Raw genomic sequence first — 21,977 nt, 5'->3', positions numbered from 1 at the left:
CAGGAGGGCCAGTCTCTTCCATGTCTATCTGTGGGCACTCGGGCATCCCTTGGCTTGGGGCTGAATCCCTCCATCTTCCGCCTCTATCTTCACATTCCCCCCCCCTCCACCCCTGCCAGCTCTCCCACCTGTGTCAGGAAGACCCTGCCATTGGGTTAAGGACCCACTGAATCAATAATGTAGAACAGTCTCATTGTCCTGTGTCTCTTCCCCCAGGAGGTCCCATTCTGTCTGTTACCACAAGAGGCCTAGTCGCTGCTTCCGGCGATCAGTGACTGTGAATCTCATCCTATTTGTTTCTCTCGGGCTGTGGGAGTGTGTGAAGGAAGGGAAGACAGATTGTTGTCTCTTGGTCATGGGGTTCTCTTAAGATGCTAATGATTTATTGAGAAAGACAGTTTGTGGCATATAAAGAAAAGTGTTATGATAAATATGAAAAAGAATGCAGGTCTATTGGGAATAGCAATGCTTGTGGAAACTCTGATTAAAATGATGCAGGAACCTCACATCTCTTCTTGGGGCCTCTCAATGAAGTGCCTCATGGAACTGGTAAGGATCAAAGAGAACACAGTGTTAACCAGTGTATAAGTGCTAAGCATTTGGCACGTGCTGCATTTTGTGTATCTGGAGGTTCAGAGGTGGTCATAAATATCAAACCAACACCAGCAAGGCACATACTGCCACGGCCTGGTTCCTGTAATGTATGTGCTCCTGTTTTAGTTAGCTGTTTCGGTCACTGTGACCAAAACACTGGACAGGAACAACGTAGAGGAGGAAGTTCATTGGGGGCTCACAGTTCTGGAGGTCTCAGTCCGTAGACGTCTTCGGGAAGCAGAGAAGGGGCTGCAGGGCACATGCACCCCTCCTGGGCATGCCCCTAGTGACCTTCTCCAGCCATGCCCCCCTGTCTGCAGTCACCACCCACGTGTCTATTCAAGCCCGAATGGACAACTTAGGTTATAGCTCTTTTAATCTAATCACTTTCCCTCTGTATTAATATTCCTGAATTGACGGGGGCTACGGGGGGACACCCCATATCCAAACCATAACTCCCCCCCCACCCCCGGCTGCCAAAACCTCATGTTGATCTCACAGGGCAAAATGCAGTTAGTCCATCTCCGAGAGTCTCATAGTCTTAAGAGTTCAATTGTCCCAAAGTCCAGTCCAAGCCCAAAGTCTTCTGAGACTCGAGGCAAACTCTTGCCTGTGAGCTCTCGTAAAAGTCAAAAACGAGTGACATACATCCTACGTACCATGACAAAGACTAAACATTTCCATCCCAAACAGGAGGATCAGGGGCATGGAGAGAGAAGGGACAGGGCAGGACTGAAAGCCAGAGGAGCAGACGGATCCCGACTCCTTCTGTAACTCCACGTGCAGCATCTCGGACCCGCGGCCCTGAGATGTGTTCTCCAGAGGGCTTGGGCGGCCCTGCCCGCTTGGCCTTGCCGGCTGCAGTGCCCGCGGGCTCTCCTGGAGCCTGGCTTTCTCGGCAGCCAGCAGCTGCTCTGGGCAGACTGTCCATGTTACTGGCATCGCTTGGTTCCTGAGCTCTTCATTCTGGCTTTTGCTTCCCCTTCACACACCACTGTCTCAGGGACAGCTCCCAGGGGCCGTGGCCCTGCTATACTTAGGCTGGCCCCCCAGGCCTTCCTTTAAAATCTTGGTGGAAACCTCCATGACCCTTCACTTGACCATTCTGCGTTTTTTCAGAACCAGACACGGATGATACCAAGGTCGTCTGCTAGCTGGCCCCCTGGAGTCGTGTGCAGCGGCCTCTTCGTGCTCACATGGTCAGCGCCAAGTTGTTTCGGCATGATGAAACAACTTCCTGGGCCCACCTGTGCAAGCCGGGTGCTCCCAACATGCCAAAGGGATTCCCCCTGCTACATCCTCGAACCTGTAGTGGGTATGATCTTGCAAGTTTTTGTGATATTCTCAACCATCCTTCCTATTTTCTATGTGCACAGTACTTAGCATCTCTTTAGGAGACATAATCCCTTCAAGTACAACTTCCTCGTCCCCTGGTTTACACGGACTTTTTTAGAGTTAGAATGCAAGTTTTTAAAAAAATCTTAACTCTGCTTTCTCACCACAGTAAACCTGGCTAATAGCTTCCAGTAATATCCCTGCTACTGACGAAATGCAGAGCTGCCTTGAAATGTCCTCTGCCAGATAATTACTCTATCACCTTTAAATTCAGCCTCAGTGTCTCAGGACATGGGCAAAATGTAGCCAAGTTCTCTGCCAGAATATAACACAGTGGCCTCTAGTCCAGTTCACGATGGAGTCCTCGTCTCCCTTGGACCTTTTGAGCACAGTCTGCTTTCCTGTGGACATTCTGGTCTTCTGAGGTCCCACCACATTCCCTCCTTAACCTCCGCCTACAGCATTCTAAGACTCTTCCTGTTTGCATCTCTACACATTTCAAAATTTCTCCCGCCAACCACTTTTAAAGACTTCTAAACCACATGCTCATGTTAGTCAGAGCAACAGCCCCACTTCTCGGTACCAGTTTCTGTCCTAGTTGGCTTTTTCGTTGCTGTGACTAAAACTCCCCACAAGAACAACTTGGAGCAGGAAAGTTTATTTGGAACTCATGATTTCGGTCCATAGATGGCCAACCCCATTGCTCTCGGCCTAAGATGGGGCAGCACATCTTGGCAGAGGGCTCAGCGGAAGAAAGCTTTTTGACTCCTGACAGCCAAGAAGCAGAGAAATAGGAGGGGAAGGGGCCCCAGGGAAGATGCATCCTTGGAAGGCCCGCCCCCGCCCAAGTAACCCACCTCCTTCAGCTAGGCCCCACCTGCCTGCAGTGACCACCCAGTTGATTCATTCAAATCGGGATGGGCTGATTGGGTTACAGATCTCGCGCTCCCTCCACCTTTGGGGCTGCTGAGGATTGAGCTCGAGGCCTCATGTGTGCTAGGCAAGCACTCTACCACTGAGCTGCACCCCAGCTCACAGCACTCGTTATCTAATTATCTCTCCTCCAAATATTCCTACGTTACCAGGAGTTTGGGGTGGGGACAGCACACATTCAAACCATAACAGACTGAAAGTGGGCTAAATATGTGAATAGTTTTGGGGAAAGGAGCAAATAGCTCTAAAATAGGTGGAAGGATCCCACTTGTTAGGTTGGAGATGCAGATGAAAAACCGGATAATCACTTCACCTCAAACCATTAAATAGAAGTCAGAAAGCTTGTCTGTCCCTGTGTTGTGTTGGTGCAAAGACACTGCAGGATAAGCTGAATACAACTTCTTCGTGAGATGCTTGGCCAGCCTGCTCTCCAATATGAGACATTTGTACCCTTTAACCTAGAATTGTTTGTGGAGATATTTTAAATGTATGCAAAGAAGTCCTCAAACGATAAGAAAAAAACGAATGATTCTATATGTGGAAGAAGCACCACATGACATGCTTGCATGGATAAAAACAAGATGCCTCATACAGTAGTTCCCCATTATCCATGGTTTTGTTTCTGCAGTGTCATTATACATGGTCAACCAGTCTGAAAAGACAAAATTGAACAATCCATAAGAATTAAAATGCATGTTCTGAGTATTTTGATGAAATCTCTCACCATCTCTTTTCTGAGATGTTATCCATTTTTTAACGTGTCCACACTGTATGTGGTACCCTCCTGTTAGTCCCGTTGTTTATCATATCAATTATATGGTATCAAAATGCTTGTGTCAGGTGACCCCTCTTGTAATTTGTAATGGCCCAGATCTAAGAGTAGTGATGCTGACAAATTGAAAATGCCAAAGAGAAGTGGTGTGTGCGTCTTCGAAGTAAAAGCGTGAAACTTTATTAAACATGTATAGGAAAAAACATACTAAGCATAGAGCTCGGTACTCTGTGGTTTCTTGCTTCCAATTCAAGTCTCATAATGTGTTCCCATAGGGGGATACATGATCACAAGTTGCATATAAACCAGGAGGAGACATATGGTACAGATTGATGTTGGTAGAGCATGACTGGAAGGAAATCCTAAGATTTGGACCTCCTAGTCCTTTTAGGAGGAGGTTGGTAGCATAGGGGAGACACTTTTCAGTGTATGTTTGCATTTTCCCTCTGCCTGTATTAGCTAATTCGTTCTCCTTCTCCCTTCCCTAACCATCTCCTCCTCTCCCACTCTCCCTCTTCTGTGTGTGTAATTAGAGAAATCTCCAAGCTTTCTTGTTTTCCTCTAAATCATGTGATGAGGATGTCTGGCACAGAAGGCAGCAGACTCTCTCTGTAGAAAGCAGAGTCCCTGTAGTGTTTTGGCTTTGCAGACCTTAAGGTCTCTGTCACAGTAGCTGAGCTCTGTGGTTTTAGGGGGAGGGCAGCCATAAACACTAGATAAAAGAATGGCAGGGCTTTGTTCTTTCCAGCTTGATGTGTGCAGGCAACCAGTCTGGGCAGACTCTGCCTCCCGGGCATAATTTGCTCACCCTGGTCTAATGGATCTGATTAGTGTTGTGTCTGAACTCTAAAGGAAAGTGTACACTGTCCGTTGCTCTTTGTATTGCACAGTGGGCTTTTCCCTGTCCTTGTGATTCTCTCCTGATTGCACCACTGCACCTACTACCATTTGCCTCTTAAGTTCTTCCCTGTACGTCTTTTTCTTTCTTCAAATCCTTAGCTTAAAATTTATCCCCTCGAGAGAGGACACCTAATTAGCCCCATCTGCCCAATCAGACTCAATATTTTCTTCTTAATTTTAGAGACACCATTAACAGGGTTATCTGGTACAATTAGGGCCAGGGTGTAGGGTGTGGTAGTTGGACTCCCAGCCAACCAGACAGTATCTAATGCTTCTGTTCTGGCCCCTTTAGGTGGCTGCGTGCATCCGTCTGTCTGTCTCTGTCTCTGTAATGAGGATGAAACCCAGGGGTGCTTTCCCACTGAGCTACATTCCCAGCCCCTTTTGTTTTTTGAGCCGGTCTCACCAAGTTGCCCAGCTGGCCTTGAATTCGGCAATCCTCCTGCCTCGGCTTCCCATGGCACTGGGATCACAGGGGTGCACCATTGTGCCTGGCTCTGTGGACTATCATTTTGAAAATATCTCTTCCCACACGTGACTGCCTTTGCAATTACAGTGCAGTTGAGTATTCTTAAATGGAGGAAGTTAAACAGGGAGAGAGAGAACCAGGTGGCGGGGGCTGGCAGGTTTGGCCTGGGTGCCGAAGGGGGGAAGCAGGCAGGGTTGACCTGCTGCTTGAGAAGCTGCCTGGCAGCTGGGCACTGGGATTTGGAGATGTTCCCTTCCTTCCTGAACAGCTCCCTGTGCCCAAACTCTGTGGTTTGCAGAGTACCCGCTTCCCTTCTGCCGGTCAGAAGTCTGGGTCTGTCGTGGGCACAGGGTCCATTGTTAGCAGCTCCCGGCACAACCCTGGATTCTGAGGCCCTAAGGTTTATGGACGTTCTTCATCAAGGCCCTTGATGGGGGCGTTGGAGTTTCCACCCCTTCCTCTTTCTTTCTGTCACCCTGGCTGTGAGGTCAGTGGCTTTGCTCCACCAGAGCTGCTCGCCAGGATGTGCTACCTCACTACTGGCCCAAAAGTCACGGGGCCACCTGGTCATGGACAGAGGCCTCCAAAACTGGGAGCCAAAGCAAACCTTTTGTCTTTGTAAGTTGGTCATCTCCGGGATTTGTCACAGTAACAGAGAGCTGACTTTTGTATCCCTTGGCTGGGTCTACTGTAACGGGAATGGAAGCACATGCTGACACGAGTCCTCAAGAACTCTGCACTGGAGTCGGGGGGAGTCCTGGGACCAGCCCACCCTCAAATTTCACTTCACTCCTCAACAGGCTGTGTCTCTGGCTGCCCATTACCCGCGTCAGTGTTTAATGAGATCGTACCTCTCTTGCAGGGCTGTTGTGAAATAAGTGGACCCTTGGAGAGCGGGAAAGGAATTGGCCAGAGGAGGTGCCAAAGTCCAGGCCTCTCCTTCCCCTCTGTCTTCCTTCTGAGGCGGTGGCTGTGTCCTTGACCTGCATCAAGAGAGCAGTCTTGAAAACTTGCTAGCTCTTGAGGTTCTCCAGTCCTCCAGGGATCCGTGAAAAGGGAATGGGGTGAGCACTGTCATTAGGGCGCTCTTGGTTAAATGTGACTGTGTGTGGCTATCATGAAAAGACAGCATTGGTCTTCATTGGTTTTAAGTGGGGGCAGGTGTCTTGCGAATTATAAGCTCAGCTTCATGATGGCTGCCTGTAGGTTTTCCCTTACTTTGGCCATCTCTGCTGCGAACCGGGCGCTTCTGCTGTGGAGTCGGTTGGTCCTGCGTCCTGACCCACAGGCGTTACCCGGCGGGAAGTCTGGCAGACATGGAAGAGTGTGCTCTTTGCTCTGGAAGCACAGGGCTGCCCGCAGAACGCTGAGTGGTTAAAAGTGGATTTGCCCTGCGGTGTGATCACTGCGGGCAGTTTTGGAGGGCAGGATGCCAGGGGCCTGGCTGGGCACTTTCTGTCCTTGGAAACAGCAGGGCAGCTTAGGGGAGCCAGGTGCCCATTCTCAAGGCGCAGCTTTGGTTGGGAGCACCGAGGGCTTTGCCAGCCCAGTGATGACTGCCCAGTGATGACTGTGTGACACTGTGTGACATCCTAGAGTATGGACAGCCCACGGTGAAAGGAGTGAGGTCTTGCCTCGTGAGCAGAGTTGAAGGGTGTGATAAACCTCAGACGCCAAGGGAAATCACCTGTGTGTGTTTCAGCCGCTGGATTAAGACCCAGTTCACATTCCACACCGTCCATCAAAGCGTACTCCCTGGTGGTGTTGGGTGTGCTCAGAGGCCAGCGTCATACAGGTTCTGCCTCTGTGGCTGCCATGTCACTGGGCCTGCTGTTGGGGTTCCTTCCTGTCCTACCATGTGTCAGACCACACCCCTTTTGATTGCTGCGTAGGATTCCACCGTAGGTGTAGACTGTTATCTTGTCTATTCTTCGTCCATCCAGAAGGTCATTCAGGTGGTTGCCATCTATATTTTTGGCTAAACAATATTTTAGTGTCATGTTAAGGCAGTGAAAATGCTTGTACTAAGTTCCATGAGCCACAGAGTATCAGTTTCAGGTGCCATGGGGCTAGTGTTTCTGAGCCGTCCTTTTGCCTCGGGATCCCGTGTTGTCCCATCCATCCCTTGCTCACTGGGGGCCTCTTGCATCCCTTTTGACGTTTTCATGTGTTACCTGATGGCGTTGTTGCATTTGATGGCTGAGATTGTGGGCATCCTGTGGGTTTTGCTCCCAAGGTGAGTGACATTGGCATGTGTGAAATTTGAACGTGGACGTCTGGATGAGCAGGCCTGCACACTCACACGACTGCATCTGTGCCTGTCGTCAGTGCTGGGACCAGACTTTGTAGCGTGCTTTTCCCAGAAGTGCTATAACAGATTCCCACCAGTCAGGTGCCTTAGAGCACCAGAAAGGTATTCTCCTATAGTTCTGGAGCCCAGAGTTAAGGTGTGCTCAACATTGGCTGCTTGAGCAGGCTCCACCGGAGACCCCTTCCACCTCTTCCAGCTCCCAGTGGCTCTGGGTGTCCCTTAGCTTGTGGCCACATCCCTCTAGCCTCTGCCCGTGTCCTCATGTGGCCTCCTACTTTGTCTGTGAATCTCTTCCAATAACGAAGCCATCATTGGATCTAGGGTCCACCCTACTAGAGTCTGGCTTCGTTACATCTACAAAGGCCCTGTTGCCAAACGTGGTCGCATTCGTAGGTACCAGGGGTTAAGAGTCGAACATGGGTGTCTGGGGATCACAGTGCCACCCAGTATGGGAGCCGTGATCTTAGGGTCCTGAGCCAGCTGTATCATTAGTCAATAACTTATGGGTGTCCAGAAATATCTCTGCTGCAGCGGGGTTGTTCAATTGCGCAGATGGTTGCTGTTCTCTGAGAAGTGCTATAATCCATCCCTGGGGGTGCGGGTTGCTCGGGGTCCGGGAGCTTGTGAGCGCCGAGATGGGGAATGAACCCCATCTGCCTCTGTTGGAATCCAGAGAGGCTGTCTGTGCTGCGCAGCTGAGGTTCAGAGGAGGTTTATTTGCCTGTGCTTTGGGATCAGCGACTGTAGGCTGGAGCCGTTTGGGTTTCCTTACGTCTGTCCATCTGTTTATTGTTAAAATGCCAACTATTTTCTTAAATGTACTGGGGCTTTATTAGGGTTTTGCCCCTATTTTTAAGCTTTACGATCCATGCCTTCTTGTTTCTTGTTTGAGTATGCCACCCTAGGCCATCCTTCTCATTTATAGCACCCACTGAGAGCATCCCAGGGGGGTGTCCTCTCAGATTGGCCCTGTTTTTCTCCCAGTTGGATACTGATTCTTGGAGATACGGGAACCCGTTGTCTGCTGGTTTTAGGATGTGTGTGTTCATTAATTCTCGTCATTTTTAATTTTAACAATGCTCATAATAACTCATCAAAAAATTAATGAGCTTTATTATTTTAGAGTCGTTTAGGGTTTATAGGAACCACTTTTTCTTTTTAGTTGTTGCCTGGCAATGAACCTCACCATCAACATATATGTGCAATGTCATTTTGAAATGGACGTTCCGAAAGAACTTTTGCTTATAGTCGGGATTAACACCCCCCCCCCCCCCCCCCCCCCCGCAGAATCCAGTGTTGATTACGAACATCCTTTGCATTCTGGGTGCATCCCTGCCTGGACCAAGGCTTCTTATTGGAATTAGTTCTTTTGCTAATGAGCTTCCTGGAGGCTTCTCTCACATAAATCCCTTGACAAATTGTAAGTATTGTGTTTGCTCTTATTTAACTTTGCATCCGTGATCGGACGAAGGAGTTGTTTTTTTTTTCTTAAAGTAGCATTTTTAAAGATTTCTCCTTGGGAAAAAGGATAGGAAGACGGCTCATCGTGGAAATAATCCCCTGTGGCAATATGTTCATGTTTGTATCTGACATTCAGAATGGTTACGTAATACTAGCTTAGGCTCCGTGTATCACCTCCATGATGTGCCTTCATTACAAAAGGGACGGAAGTTGTGACTTAGGGTGAAGAAACCCAGCAGAGCCCACATTGGCCAGGTGGTCAAAGGTCAGATCATGAGAGAGAAGGCTTGTCAACCTCCTGGGGTGGTACTCTGAGAAGGACACTGTGTCTTTTGTGTACTTCTGCTGGATCTAAATTGGTGACGTTTGAAGGTGGTCTGTGACTTACTGAATTGTCCCCATCCCAGTGTGGATTTCTTCATCTTGCTAATTGCTGTGTCTATGGAGAACATTCACCTAAGTGGACTCCAGGTGCCAGTTTGACAGAACTCTGTGCTAATTCTGCAACTTTTTGCAAGCCTTAAAATTATTACAAAACAAATAAGAAAGGATTGCTTTGTGTAATTTCTGTGGTTTTGTATGAGCACCTAACTTTTTGGTTGGTTCTTAATTCTATACAAAGAAAGAGAATGCAGAACATCACTGATGCCAATCTTCAAACTAAACTATTGACTGAGACCTCATTTCACATGAATAAAATATCATGGAGGAAGGACTGGTTTGGCATTTGGATTCGGAACATTTTAAAGGCTTTTAGGAAGTCCATTTTCTTCATCTCCTTAAGAAAGCCTGCGTAAGTTATGCTCCTCATCTGTGGGTTCCACATTGTGGAGTCGACCAAATGCAGATCCAAAATATTTGGGGTGGGGGATTGTTTCTGTACTGAACAAGTACAGACTTCTTGGGGGGCCATTATCCCCCCCCACAATTGCAATGTAACCACTATTTACATAGCATTTACATTGTATCTTAAGTAACCTCGATGATTGAAAGTATATAGGTGGAAGTGTGTAGGTTATATGCAAATTCTAGGCTGTTTTAAAAGTTAGCGACTTCTGAGAATCTTTGGAATGTGGTATCCACGGGAGACTTGGAACAGTCTCCTGCAGATACTGAGAGTCAACTGTGTGTTCCAAGTATAACATCTTGTAAGTGTGTTTGAGGAGCAGGGATGTCGTTTCATGGTATAGTGCTATCCTAGTATGCACAAAGTCCTGGATTCGATTCCCGGCACTGCAGTCGGTCAACCAATCAGTAATGTATTGGAGTTTTTAAGTGTTTCTTACGAGTTGAGCTATTCAAGAGCATTCTGAATTTAGTTTTTTAAATCAATGCTGTGCACCATTTCATTTGATATTTAAGACTTCCTCTCAGTCTCACTGGGAGAGGCCCCAATTTCCCTCCCATTATCCAGAACTCTTGAAAAGAACCCATGAGAAGCACGAGTCTGGTTGCCATATCCCACAGGGTGGGGACCTGACTCTGCATGGTGCTGTGACTTCCTCAGACACTCGAGGGCTGCCCTCAAATCATGTCTGTGTTAGCAGGGGTCTGGGAAAGAAAAGATGGACAGGGTATGGCCAAGCATCAGCCCACTCATGATGACCTGGGACGGATCCAAGAGCCTGGACCAGCTTGAGCAGAAGTTCCAAGTTTTGTTTGATGGAGCCCAGGGTCTCACGCATGCTAAGCCAGCGCCTCACCACAGAGCTGCACCCCTGCCCCGAGAGCTACAAGTTTTCAGCCTCACCGTTATGCTCGCCTTCCCCTTCCTGTGAGCGCGGAGAACTAGCAGAATGCCTGGCCCTTCTGCAGACATCATGCTGACTTGATTTCATTATTTTCCATCATCAGTTTATAAAGCATAAGGGACACTGGGTTGCACTGTCTGCTGCCAACCTCTTTGCTCACACTGGCCTGTGAATTCCAGGATCTTGCTGTGTTCTTGCTACCTGAAATGTCTCTGTGCATGTAAGGTGGGCTTCTCGCCTACTTGGTTGGATTTGGGGAAAATCTAAGCCTAATGCTTTCAAGGTTTACTCATTTTGTAGATTGCATCCGATTTCCTTCGTGTTTCATTGCTGAATAATATTCCATTGTGTGGTCACACATTCTCTCAGGATGGTGGTACCTGTGTTGCCCAAACTGAGGAAGGGAGGCCACCATATTCATGGGTCTGTCCATCTTACATGTCACACCATGTGCTTCATGAAGATGTTTTCCTCAGTGAATTTTCTTGGACATTGCTTATTTCCACATCCAGCTTCTGAAGAGATGGGATTTGGAGCTTTGTGCTTTCATGCTGTACTGATGGAGTTGCTTCCTTCTGGCTAGGTCAGACCAAGTCTGTTCATCTGTTTCCTGTTGCTGTGACAGATTTCTCAGGCTGGGTACTTTATAAAGTAGGGAGGTTATTCTGGAGATCCAGAGCCTGGTGCGAGCATCTGCTCAGCTCTGGTGAGGGCTTATGGTGGAAGGAGCACAGGTACGAGGAGATCGCGTGAGGTGAGATAGGAAGCGAGAGGGATCTAGGGTCCCAGGAAGGAGTGAGTCCTTGCCACCTTTTGTAACTGGCCCCTAAGCAGGGTTTTTCTGATTCTCTGCTTTCCCATTGAATAATTGCAATGAAGTCAATGCCGATCCTCTTTCCTTGAGTGGAAAAAAAAAAATAAGTGTATGTTGTGGGAGGCGGATGGGCATTTTTGTTTTTGTGTTTGTTTGTTTGTTTTTTTTTTTTTGATTCCTTGCAGGAGGGGAGGTCCTGTAGATACCTCACTGTGCTGTATGAGGTCAGGAGGAATTGGCTCTCATTTTCTACGGTCTCTGTTGTAGAGCACTTGGGCATGTTTCCTTGGAGAATAAATACGAAATAGGATATAGCAAAAAAGGCTCAACCATGGAGACATGAGGGAATTTTTCATGTCTTGCTTGGGGTCCGACTGCCTCCCTACTAACTCTGCACCCCAAGCCGTGCCCTGTGAATTAACTTGCTTGAGATTCCTGAGAAAACACTTCCAACAATTTTTATGTCGGTGCATAATATTGTAATAACTTTCTCAGTTCTGGGTATCTGTATTTTAAAAGGGAAGTCATTGTATGTAGGCACATTTTTGCACAGAGAATGTTTTAGTTCTCAGGAATTGGTGAGAATAAACGGGCAGTCATTTTCTAGGGTTGGTAGGCCTAGTGGTTGATCTTGGAGAAATCGCTTTTATGAAAAACTTCCAAATTGACATTGCTTCCTCCATCCCTGGTTTGATGCTGTTGCTTTGTAAGAATATGATTTATAGCAACTTAACCTCTGGACATCTCTGTTGCTGGCTTCCTTGTCCAGATAAGGTGAGAATCATCTTGTTAAGCAATTTCTCAAAGAATCCACAAGACACAGGTTTTAGCCCCTGGGGAGTCTTACCTCATCTTCCGTGAGATAAAAGGTTCTTGGGGGTTAGGGAGAAATTTTAGAATCGGATACAGTTTGGGGAAGATAGGGGGCCCAGAAGTGGAATTGTGGTTTTAAGCAACTTTCATCTCTATTTGTTCCCATTTAGAAAATCTCTCTATTTGGAATCCATAGGTTGTAGTACCTTGAATGGGCTTATTTTATTTTTTGCCAGGATTGAGTTGGAACCCAGGGTCTTATGCATGCTGAGTTAGCACCCTACCACTGAGCTACACCCCAAGCCCTTGTTTTGTTTTTCTTATAATTATTAGCATGTGCCCAAATCCTTTTTGATTTCTCTCCCCTGCCTCCCTCCTTCCCTCCAAATGAAGCGCCACAATTTACATTTAAACCCTCTGTCAGCAGGGGATTGGTTTCAGGACCCCCTGAAAATGCTTAAGTCCCTTATATAAAATGGCAGAGTCTCTTCATACAACTCCAGCAATCCTCCCATACACTTCAAATCTTCCGACTTATTAGGTGCATTCTGTTGCATTAGATGTTTGATACATTGTATTACATTGTATCAGGTACGATACATTGTGATTATGTTGTAGAAAATGTGAATTCTTTTTTTAACATTTATATTTTTAGTTGTAGTTAGACACAGTACCATTAATTTATTTATATGTGGTGCTGAGGACAGAACCCAGGGCCTCGCACGTCCTAGGTGAGCACTTTTACCGCTGAGCCACAACCCCAGCCCAAGAAACAGTGAATTCTGTATAGATACTTGTTGTATATCATTTAGGGGACAATGTCAAACGTCTGTAGAGATAGTTATTTCCCAGATATTGTTGATCTTAGTGGGTTTCCGTCGCAGCTGGGGAACCCACAGATCAAGAGGAACAATAAACAGCTTCATAGCATATCCCTGAAGGTAGTGGATCTTGGGGGTTTTGCCATCTCCCCACTTGATCAGCTACCAATATGAATGCACCAGGGTTTCGAGGTTTCTTCAATGAAGTTACAGTAAAGTCAGATGCCCTAGACTAGTCTCAGGTTTTGACTTGAAGATGTGTATGTGTAAAGGAAACCCGCGAATCCTCCAGTCGCCATCTTTCACCTTTCTTGTCCCTTTTCACCTTGTATTTGCACACCTCTCCTTTCCTTTTAGAGAACTCACGTTCTAGAGCTCCTCTCCAGAGCTGGTGTGGCCCTGCTGCTTGGAGAGATGGGGTGGGGGGGCTTCTGATCCTTCTAAGGGGTGTGGGACTGCCCCTGGCGAAGGGTCTCTAGAAGGCTGCATGGTTGACTCTGTCTTCTGGGACTTCGTAATTCTAAGCCCTGTCCGACAGAGAAAGAAGATACTGTCAAAAATGTGTCTGCATTGCTTGCCCAAGGCCACCTAGAGCTGGTACGTGGGCCAGGGACTCGAATAGGGAATGTTTGCTACGCGGTAATCTGGTTGAATCAGCAGGTCACACGCTGATTGCATTTGGAAATGCATTAGTGGCTACTGCCCTGCTGATAGGAGGATACTAATTACTGTGTGTCTGAAGTATAAATACCTCTTTGCCTAAATATTAACCTTGTTTCAGTCTTTTAACGTAGAGGGTTTATCTACTAAATACTTCTTTCCAGAGGTGAAGAAAAAGAGATCCTCGGCTATGCTTCAATAAATGACCCTCCAAGTAACTAGCGCAGGTTATACATTAAAGCTGGTTTTCTTTTTAAGCAGACCTAGAGAGTTCATCGGCAGCAAAACAGTAAGAGTGCCTGATAGCTGTAGCTGAGATTTTTGGCAACAACATCGTGCATTCCAAATAGGCAGAATAAAATTGACCATCATATTGTGATACATTTAAATGCCACTCACTGTCTTTCAGTGAGTGCTGAAATGTCATTCCTGAAGTTTTGAGTGTTTGCTGTGTTTTTTTTTTTTTTTTTTCTTCTTCCTTACTGTCTGTATGAAGGCAGTCTAAAGGCCAGGAGACCTAGAAATCCAATGGATAGTAAGTGTAAACGTGAGGATCTGTCCTTGCTCCGACTCGGTGACATTTCCCCATTTACCTGGGTTAACATTATCTGTAATGTGTCTCCAGGTGTCCTGTAGTTATGTTTTCTCTCACTTAAGATGAGGTGTGTGTCCAAACCAAGTAGAGGGAGCGGATAGAAATATTCTGTGTGTGCATATAACGCCCAGTGTCCTTTACGGGGAAGACCCAGGATGAGCTGGAAGGCCCTGCAGCTCGGCACCCCTGGTCTCCCGTGTAACACGAGCCACGGCTGCAGTATCTGGTTACACATAAAGGCACTGAGGCTGCTTGACGTTGCTCCACACATAGGCAGAGGGAGAAAGCTGTAGAGGAGACTGATCAGTCAGCAAGACTCGGGGAAAACAAATTAGAAAAAAAGATTTCATATTCAGAAAAAAGATGGCTTTTATTTTTTGGATACCCGGGATTGAACTCGGGGCACTCGAGCACTGAGCCCCATCCCCAGCCCTGTTTTCTATTCATAGACAGAGTCTCACTTGGTGCTTCGCTTTTGCTGAGGCTGCCTTTGAACCTGTGATCCTCCTGCCTCGGCCTCCTGAGTTTCTCCGATTGTAGGTATGAGCCTTTGTGCCGGGCTGATTCAGTGCAGTTGTGCCTTTACAATATTTTGAGCTTACGTTGGCCGCCTGAGCCGCTGGGACTTACAAGCGTGTGCTACTGCCCCCAGCCGAGCAGGTGGCTTTTAAAAGATGGAGGCTTTAAACATACCTACATAAGTTTCAAAGAGGAAGGAGAGACCAGATGTGGAGGAACAATTTGAGCAGTAAGGAGTAAAGTTGGGAAACGAACGGAAGGACCTGCTAGTGCAGAAAGCCCAGAATGTTTTTTTTCTGTTTGATTCGTTTATTTTTTGCAGTGATGGGGATGAAACCCAGGGCAGTACCACTGAGCTCCACCCCGGCCACTCTGCTCTGTTTTTGAACCTGAGGTTAGCGGGGTGCTTCCGAGACTGAAGTTCTTCATGACCCTGTAGAATTGCCTTTCGTTTCCTTTATGAAATTCTGTGAGTGTTTTTCCTCCCAAAGATATTAATTTGGAGCAGCAGTGAGCTCCAGCTTCCTCCGTTTTCCATCCCACACACACATCCAGCTTCCCACCGGCCAGAATGTACGCTAAATGCCAAGAGTCAGACGCGGGTAGAATGCCTTTTCAGAGAAAGAGATGTGTGAAATGTCCAGAGCGTATGGAAAATGTCTAGATCACGCAGCGCAGCGAAGCCAGAGGGGTCTGTCCGCCTGAAGCTGTAGAGCAGCCCAGCATTGGCGCTCCACTGAAGCGCAAGCCCAAGAAGGGACCCGCGGACAGCCCTCGTCCTTTCAGTCATTTACTGAAGATGCCCCCCCCCCTTTTAATGCTTTTTTAAAAATGATCTTTATTTGAGGCTGGGGTTGTGGCTCAGCGGTAGAGTGCTCACCTAGCATGTGGGGGGTCCTGGGTTCAATCCTCAGTACCATATAAAAGTATAAAAAAAAATAGGGATTGTGTCCAACTACAACAAAAAATGATCTTTATCCTTTTTAGTTATACATGACAGTAGAGTGTTTTGCCATATTTATACGAACATGGAGTACACCTTAGTCTAACTTTGATTTCGTTCTTGTGGATGTACATGATGTGGGGTTTCACTGGTCATGTATTCCTATATGAGCATAGGAAAGTGTCTGATTCATTCCACTGTCTTTTCCATTCACATCCCCACTCCCTTCGCTTCATTCCCCTTTTTCTAATCTGCACGTCTGTCCACCTCACCCGACCTGGTGTGTTAGCATCCACATATTATAGAGAACATTTAGCCTTTGCTTTTTGGGATCGGCTTATTTCACTTAGCATGATTGTCTCCAGTTCCATCATTTACCTTCAAATGCCATAATTTCATTCTTTAAGGCTTAGTAATATTCCAATGTGATATATACCATGTTTTCTTTATCCATTCATCTGTTGAAGGGCACCTAGGTTGGTTCCATATCTTACCTGTTGTGAATTGAGCTGCTATAAACATTGATGTAACTATGTCATTGTAATGTGCTGATTTTAAGTCCTTTAGGTATAAACTGAGGAGTGGGATAGTGGGTCAAATGGTGGTTCCGTATCCTAGTTTTGCAGAGTGATTGCACCAATTTGCAGTCCCACCAGAATGTATGAGCTTCCCCACATTCTCAGCAACATTTATTGTTGCTTGTATTCTTGATAATTGCCATTCTGAGTAGAGATGGAATCTCAGTATAGTTTTGATTTATATTTCTAAAACTGCTAGAGAGGTTGAACAATTTTACCATATATTTGTTGATTATCTGTATTTCTTTGAAGATTTCTTTGATTTACGATGGGTCTACATCTGAATAAGCCCAATGTAAACTCAAAATTTTGTAAAGTCAGAACTGCATTGAATCATCCTGGCACAATGACTCATACCTATAACCCCAGAAACTCAGGAGGCTGAGGCAGGAGGATCATGGGTTGGGTTCAAAGCCAGCCTTAGTAACTTAGCAAGGCCCTAAGCAACTAAGGAGACTCTCTGAATAAAATACAAAAAAGGGCTGGGGATGTGACTTGGGTATTAAGCACCCCTGGCCAAAAAAAAAAAAAAAAATTTCTTTGAATCCACTTTAACTTTCCCAAGCATCATAGCTTAGCCGGATGGCTAAGTTTGCTTGGGCTGCTATAACAAAACAAATTGGTAGCTTATAAACCACAGAAACTTCATTTATACTTCTGAGGGTTGGAACTCTCCGATCAAGGCACAAACAGGTTCAGCGTCTAGCAAAGACCTGTTTTCTCATAGACGGTGCCTTCTCACTGTGTCCTCAAGGGAGAGAGGACTGAGGGAGCTCTCTGGGAACCCTTTCATAAAGGCACTGATCCCCGTTGTAGGGGCCCCACCTCCCAGGGGTCCAGCCCATAGACCTTATATCCTAATACCATCACCTTAGAAGTTAGGTTTCAACATAGAAATTTGGGAGGGGATGCATGGCATGAACATGATAGCTTGGAAGAGGTACTACAGGGAATGGTATTCTAACTTTATAACAGAAAAGTGCTCACTCTCAGTCATGTTGTTGAGCCCTTTTGACCCCGGTTGGATCAAAGGAAATATGTGTTGTCAGCGAACCTAAAATCAAACCGGGCCAACACCGCCTGCCTGCTGCCGTGTGTCTAGACCTGTGGAAAGCCATGCTGTTTTGTAGGGTGTCATTCTAATAATATATCTGAGTTCAAGTCACTGAGCCAACGCTGGCAGTCTCTTCTGGAGCAGCAGAGGTACAATAATAAATGAAACGCGTTTTCTTTCTTTTTTTTTTTAAATAGCCTGATTGGGTAAGAACCAGCCTGAACACAGACAAGCCCTGGAGCATGAAGGATGCCTAAGGACGGCATCAGCTTTACAGCTTACCCTTTGAGGAAGAGTGAATTTATGCAGAGGAAAAGGCCAAGGGACATCTTGGAACAGGGAAAACGGGCGCGGGCATGCACAGCTGATGACACGTGCTCTGGGGACTGCTAGACGTCTGGTTGAGTGGCTTCAGGTGATAGCTTGGGGTATCCATGAGGTCCCAGTGAGTCTGGGATGAGCTGATCAGAGCTCACAGCAGAGATGGGGGCGGGGCACCCAGGCCGCTGCCACCACCACTGTTCTTCAGGAGCTGGTCTCTGTCCTTGTGTGGAACCATCTAGAACAGGTGGGTCATATAAGGAGGGAGTCTCCGGCCACGCCTGGTGTCTCTGACAGTCTTCAGGAAGGGGCGGTGGGAGGGCTGGGTTCTCCTGGTGGAAGCTTGCCCCCTGGGCTTGGATTTTTATTGCAAAGGAATGCTGGTAGGTGTTGAGCTCTGGACATGGTCCCCAAGGGCAGGATGCGCACAGCTGACCTCAGATACTCGTATAACCAGATTCTTCTCCTGGAGATATGCAACGATTTGGGAAAAACACACAATGAACCGTCTAGTTTCTAAAGAGTGACGAGTAAGGAAAAGTTAGACATGTTCTGAATGCATGAGATAAATGTGGATAATATTCTATTTTATTACTTACTACAGTACAATATAAACAGATCTATGAGAAGTTAAAGGGCTGGGGTGTAGCTCAGTGGCAGAGCTCTTGCCTTGCACGCAAGAAGCCCATGATTCCATCCCCAGCACTTCCAATGGGGGGGGGAGGAAGCTAAGTTTATCAAAATGTTCCATGGTGTTGTGCACAGTTGAAAGAAATGTAACCAACGTAAAGATGCAGAATTAAACTGCATAAAACGAACTGTTAACACTATACTACTATAATAATTCTGTAGCACTTCCTGTTGCTATTTCTGGGGTCAAGAGTTAATATAAGAGTCAGTGCCTGCATTGTTCCAGGCTCGTCGTCCATGGTCCCGAGAAATGTGACTTGGGACTGACTTGTGGGTCCCCTTTCCCTGTAGCATGCTCTGGGCTCTCTGCCATCCCCTCACCACTCAGGAGGATGAGCCCCAGCAGCAGGCCATCCCAGTGAGCAAGACCCTTGGAACTGTAGTCCAGGCTGTCCCTGGGTGTGTGGGGGGGTAGAACACACACTCTGGGAGGTCCCGGGCATCCTTACCACCTGAGTGACTTGGTTTCCCTTCTTTTCCTTTCATGCACATGCTGTCTTATTGATTGACATGGCAGTGACATGCAGTGATGTCCAGCTGTACGTGGTTATCAAGTGCAGGGCTGGGGACAGTGGCTCAGTCTTACTGCTAAAGCTCAAGGTTTCTGAGAGTCTGGCTCAGAAAGCCTTGTCATGGAGGTTACGAGTTAGCATGTGTGAAGCGAAATTGATGATTGTGTTTGCTGGATGCAGGGCTCCCATGCCTTGGGAGACTTTGAAGTTGAAAAATGTGGTCTGCGTGTGTGTGTGTGTGTGTGTGTGTGCGCGCGCGTGCGCGCTTGCATAGTATGGAGTGGAGCCGTCTTAAGATTCTTCTCCATCTTCTAACCATGTACAAACTCACTGAATTTCAGTTCTTATGAGAGATTTGTGCTTAGTAAAATTTCCTCTGCTGCAATGATATTTAATAAATCCACTTAACAGGGAGGAAAGACTTCTTTGGTTCATGGTCCACATTTGCTGGGCCCTATTGCTTTGGGCCTGTGGCGCAGCAGAACATCATGGTGGGAGCATGTGGTGCAGCAGAGCTCCTCACCTTTGTAGCCTCAGGGAAGCTGAGGGAAGGACCTGGGTCCCAGTATCCCCCCCAGGCCACACCCCCCACTGACCTCACTTCTTTCCACTGGCTCCGCCTCTTAAAGGTCCCACCACCCCCCAGTAGCACCAGTCTGTTGCCAAGCCTTGTAACACATGGCCTTTAGGAGACATTTAAAATTCAGACCATAACATATGTTATTTAATAAATGATGATGGGATGGCTTTTCTCCCTTTTGGAAATGTCAGGAATGTTTTAATGATTCTTAGTACCTTATATTTTCTAATAGTTGGTCCTGTTTGACTTAGACATGAAGCTGTAGAATCCAGAAGACCTAAAAACAAGCTCAGGACTCAGTTGTTGACTGAAATGTTTCTCAATCCACATGGAGCTGACGTTCTTGAGCCAGTTGAGAATGAGAAGCCCCAGGGTTTGAACAGTCCACTGGAGAAGTCCGCGAGTAGAGGGAATGTTGGTTGGCTTTTCTGACCTCATGAGAGGTGGGCATCGAGGTAGGTGGATTTGAGGTCCTTCCTGTCCCCCTATGAGGGAAGTCATTTCAGATTCATCGTTATTACTATGAATTTGCAGTGCTAGGGAAGGAACCCGGGCCCTTGCGTATGTTGGGCAAGTGCTCTGCCACTAAGCTACACCTGCAGGCCCTCGGAATTGTTAAGGAAAGCGTCGAGAAGGCTGATTGCTGGGGCTGAAGGAGCTCATCCTAGTGATAGTCTCTGATCTGTTTGTGGTTTGGTGTGATGGTCCCTGGGGCCAAGCAAAAACCAGTGTTTGAGTCTCGTATTGATCTGAAATCCATTCACCACCTGTTTTTAGAATAATTAGTGATATAAAACCAGTGCAAATGCATGTATGTCCACCAGTGTCATGAACAAATGTGCTCATCTTCTGTGTGTGTGTGTGTGTGTACATTTCTGGACAACATTGTGGAATCACTAAAAAGTTAATCCATAATTTTGGTTTGTGCGTCCTCTGTGTCCACTCTCCCTCCACACGGGACCAAAGCTCACCAGAGTGTCCTTTGCCTGCCTGTGGATTCTCTGCTAACAGTGATGCTGAAACTTAGTGTGTGTTGGTGGAGTTTTGGATTCCTTGGGCTGCTGGAACGAAGCAGTACCAACTGGGCAGCTTAGAAATGTATTGTCTCCTGGTTCTGTGGGCCACAGGTTCAAAACCAAGATGGCAGCAGGGTCTGCTCCCTTCAAAGCCTCTCGGTGGGGGACCCTTCCTTGCATCTTCTAGCTTCTGGTGGCTCTGGCAGTCCTTGGCCTTTACCTTGTAGACACCTCCCCTCCGTCTCTGCTTGTCACCTGGCCTTCTCTCTGCTGGGTGTGTCTTTCTATAGCTCTTCTTATTTTCTCCCCCGCACCAGTGCTGGGAATTGGACCCGGGGCCTCACAATGGCGCTACACCCCCAGCCCTATGTTGACTGATAGCTTAAGAGGGTATCATCATGTTAAATGAGGGCCCACCCTAGTCTAACTTGACCCCACCTTCGTTTAACTGTTGACATCTACGTGGATTCTCTTGCAGAATTGGGACATGTTTGGAGGATCTGCAGATTAACGGGACCCAGTTAAACCCATAACACCGGCTGTGTCCCACCAACCGCACCCTCTTGCAGATTCTGAGCTGTGGTCTGTGGTAGCTACGTGAGCATGCATGGCCCGTGGCCTCTCGCCATTTAGACTTTTTTGTAAAGAGGCCAAAGAAATCCAAACAGCACATTCCTTGACTTTGATAAAATTAACATGTAAATAAAACAAACCTGCAAGTGCAGTGTTCCCTCAAAGGTCAGCGTCACTGCTGTTCTCTGCCACACAGCGGCCTGTCGGGGTAGGGAGGCCCCACACTAGATCTGGTTGGAAGCCATCTTCCTGATGGAAGGGCCCATTTGGAGTAAATGAAGCACAGTGGGTGTGTGTGGTCATCGATTGCCTTCCCCTTAGGAGGGGATTTCTCGTGTGCTCTGGTCAGAGGGAGAGTTTTCTGGTTTGCGGTTTTCACAGTTGCATGCCCAGGTGGATTTTGGTCCAGGAGCCTGCTCTTGGTCACACCTCGCGGGATCTGGCTGTTCCACGTGGCTGGACGGCAGGAATTCCACAAATGCAGGCTGAGTGCCCTCTTGCCTCTTCTCATCTGGGCTTCTCTGATTCAGCCATGAAGCACCAGCTCTGCCAGACCCACGGCCACCAAAGGGTCACCCGAGTCTGGCCACGTTGAGCTTAGCCCTCGCCCTGTTCTAGTGACGGGATCACAGGAGAGAAGCCGTTTTGCCCTCATGGTTTTGCAGCTGGGATCCAAGGCCCTTTCCACGGGGCCTCATGCAGCTTTCTCCTAAAGAAGTTATCCTGCACAGGAGGCTTGGGGGCTAAGTTGGACCTTGTTCAGGACTCTCGGCTCTTTCCAGGGAACCATGTTAAACAAACAGAACGTCCAGTGGGAAATGTTCTGTGTTTGGAAGTCCCGGAGGGGGGCAGGTGAGACCTTGACCTTGGAATTTCCTCTCTTGGCAGCCGTGGCCTCACATGTAAACAGGAGGTAACCTCAGCCCTTGGAGGCACTCGGGGCCCTGGAGGATCAGCTTCCA

General features: G+C 47.3%; 1 protein-coding gene and 1 long non-coding RNA gene across 11 annotated transcripts in view; one reads left to right on the top strand and one right to left on the bottom strand.

Moving 5' to 3' along the window:
- The window catches only part of Tbl1x (transducin beta like 1 X-linked), a 184,343-nt gene that overhangs the window by 87,941 nt on the left and 74,425 nt on the right, over window positions 1-21,977 (top strand). For 2 of the 10 annotated variants that reach the window (XM_046464231.2, XM_046464233.2), the window contains exon 3: window positions 1,714-1,909. The exons of the other annotated variants lie outside the window; for them this stretch is intronic. The gene's annotated coding sequence lies outside the window, so the exon portion shown is untranslated. The remainder of the gene's footprint in view (window positions 1-1,713; window positions 1,910-21,977) is intronic. 10 annotated transcript variants of the gene reach the window in all.
- LOC124106566 (uncharacterized) lies at window positions 19,542-21,467 on the bottom strand. The gene is made up of 2 exons (XR_006856097.2): window positions 21,156-21,467; window positions 19,542-19,911 (listed from the first exon to the last, which is right to left on the bottom strand). It is a non-coding gene; the product is annotated as an uncharacterized LOC124106566 (long non-coding RNA).

The sequence above is a fragment of the Marmota monax genome, unplaced genomic scaffold (genome assembly GCF_021218885.2).
Source record: "Marmota monax isolate L192 unplaced genomic scaffold, Marmota_monax_Labrador192_F-V1.1 WCK01_AAM20220418_F8-fsc00260, whole genome shotgun sequence".
Lineage (NCBI taxonomy): Eukaryota > Metazoa > Chordata > Mammalia > Rodentia > Sciuridae > Marmota > Marmota monax.
Note: the sequence above shows the minus strand (reverse complement) of the source record. Positions and strands in the feature narration are given on the sequence as shown.